The sequence below is a fragment of the Nerophis ophidion genome, linkage group LG03, assembly GCF_033978795.1.
Source record: "Nerophis ophidion isolate RoL-2023_Sa linkage group LG03, RoL_Noph_v1.0, whole genome shotgun sequence".
Taxonomy (NCBI): domain Eukaryota; kingdom Metazoa; phylum Chordata; class Actinopteri; order Syngnathiformes; family Syngnathidae; genus Nerophis; species Nerophis ophidion.
In genome coordinates, this window is record NC_084613.1 from 16,981,635 (window position 1) to 16,984,351 (window position 2,717).

Below are 2,717 nucleotides of genomic sequence, written 5' to 3' on the forward strand. Positions count from 1 at the left end.
TGGATTATGGCTACATTTGCACACATACCCACACCCCACTCCATTGCCACCACTTCACCCCACGTGGTATGGCGGAAAACAGTGCAGCGCCCCTAGGGCCTGGCAGCTTCAGCCCGGTTGCTGCCCCCTCCCCTCCTGTTGCAAGTCTTGTGGTTTCTGTGTAAAATGTTTGTGTGCTTATCGGCTATCAAGTTTTTTCCCAGTCTAAGATTTACTTTCTTTACTCACCCTCCCAAAGCGTCTACCATTTTCCCACCTTTTACTGGGCATCTAAAGTGGCCGTCACCGTTCCTGTTCTATTTTACCGCCTGCCCTGCAGGATGAATTTGAGGACCAGAGATAGACAAGAGTGAAACGTTTAAATTTGTTTTGGCTCGCTCAATCACAACCATTCTAATCTTGTTTTCCCTGGCTGCGACGTAGGAAGGTCATTGCTTCAAGACTCCCTTGGAGTCAGTGGAGCAAAGACGAAACAAACTCCTACCCTGCCAACAACACCTGGAAGGATAAACTCTGTTCCTTTGCCACCGCTTGCGGAGTGACTCCAGGCCTACAGACCTAACACACACCATGGACACGTTGCACACATAACCACACCCTACTCCATTGCCACCACTTCACCCCACGTGGTATGGCGGAAAACAGTGCAGCGCCCCTAGGGCCTGGCAGCTTCAGCCCGGTTGCTGCCCCCTCCCCTCCTGTTGCAAGTCTTGTGGTTTCTGTGTAAAATGTTTGTGTGCTTATCGGCTATCAAGTTTTTTCCCAGTCTAAGATTTACTTTCTTTACTCACTCTCCCAAAGCGTCTACCATTTTCCCATCTTTTACTGGGCATCGTAAGTGGCCGTCACCGTTCCTGTTCTATTTTACCATCTGCCCTGCAGGATGAATTTGAGGACCAGAGATCGACAAGAGTGAAAAGTTTAAATTTGTTTTGGCTCGCTCAATCACAACCATTCTAATCTTGTTTTCCCTGGCTGCGACGTAGGAAGGTAATTGCTTCAACACTCCCTCGGAGTCAGTGGAGAAAAAGTCGAAACAAACTCCTTCCCTGCCAACAACACCTGGAAGGATAAACTCTGTTCCTTTGCCACCGCTTGCGGAGTGACTCCAGACCTACAGACTTAACACACACCATGGACCACTGCTACATTTGCACACATACCCACACCCCACTCCATTGCCACATCTTCACCCCACGTGGTATGGCGGAAAACCGTGCAGCGCCCCTAGGGGCTGGCAGCTTCGACCCGGATACATGCCCCCTCCCCTCCTGTTGCAAGTCTTGTGGTTTCTGTGTAAAATGTGTGTGTGCTTATCGGCTATCAAGGTTTTTCCCAGTCTAAGATTTACTTTCTTTACTCATCCTCCCAAAGCGTCTACCATTTTCTCACCTTTTACTGGGCATCGTAAGTGTCCGTCACCGTTCCTGTTCTATTTGTTTGTTTAATCTTGTACAGACGAAAGAGATTTAATTGTACCTGTGCAATGACATTTAAGAGCATAAAGAGCAAATTGTTTCATGTCGGGAGAACGAAATCCAGCCTCAGACAAATCCATGATCCACCAGTCAGCAGCAGCTCTGAAAGAGTTCTTTCAAGGCTGTTCTTTTTCACGCAGAAACGAAGCGAGGCGGTTGAAAAGCACTCTTCTTACAGCGCCCTCGAGTCGGTCATTTCAAAGCGATTTCACCGTGGGCGTCACGGTTTCACATGGAAAACAAGGACTTGTATCAAATGCCAGCGCCTCAGCGGTGAATGTGAGATGAAGAGAGGAATGACAACGACCACGGCTTTTCGAGCATCAATCCTTTAATGATGGACACTAACCCGCCCAAAGGCAGACTGTGAAGTGTGCAGGGACCAAAGAATGGAAATCAGGGGTGTCCAAACTTTTTGGGGGAGTTAATATACGTACTATATGTATATGTGTATAGATACAATATATATATATACACATATGTATATATACAGTTAAAGTTTGACTTCTACCTTGGTTACTTGGTGACGACTTCCTTAAGGTTTTTTAATCAGAAAAATCAAGCAGCTAAAATGCGCCAAACATGGATGTGTGGAGAGTGTTATGCATTTTTTTAATCGTGCTATGTAATGGATTTAAATGTGTGTATATTTTATGGTGCATGGACATGTGTTTAATATCCACAAAGTTCAGTGAACACATTATGTGTGACCATGTCTGACATTTTGTGTTGGTTGTGGGTTGCTGTTGTTTTTGTTTTTTTAACACCATTACTAGGGAAGGTTGTTTGTATTGGATCATATAATTAAATGCTGTCCTACAATTACCGTATTTTTCGGACTATAAGTCGCTGTTTTTTTCATAGTTTGGCCCGGGGGTGCTACTTATACTCAGGAGCGACTTACACATTACCGTAAAATATCAAATAATATTTTTTAGCTCGTTCACATAAGAGACGAGACGTATAAGATTTCATGGGATTTAGCGATTAGGAGTGACAGATTGTTTGGTAAACGTATTCCTGTTCTATATTTTATAGTTATTTGAATGAGTCTTACCATAATATTTTTCGTTAACATAGCAGGCATGTTCTCTGTTGGTTATTTATAACGTACACTTATTCAGCCTGTTGGTCACTATTCTTTAAAGCACAGAGCATCCTGAAAGACCCATTCCACCCCGGGCACTGCCACCTAGAACTGCTACCCTCGAGCAGATGTTATAGGGTGCTAAAAGCTGG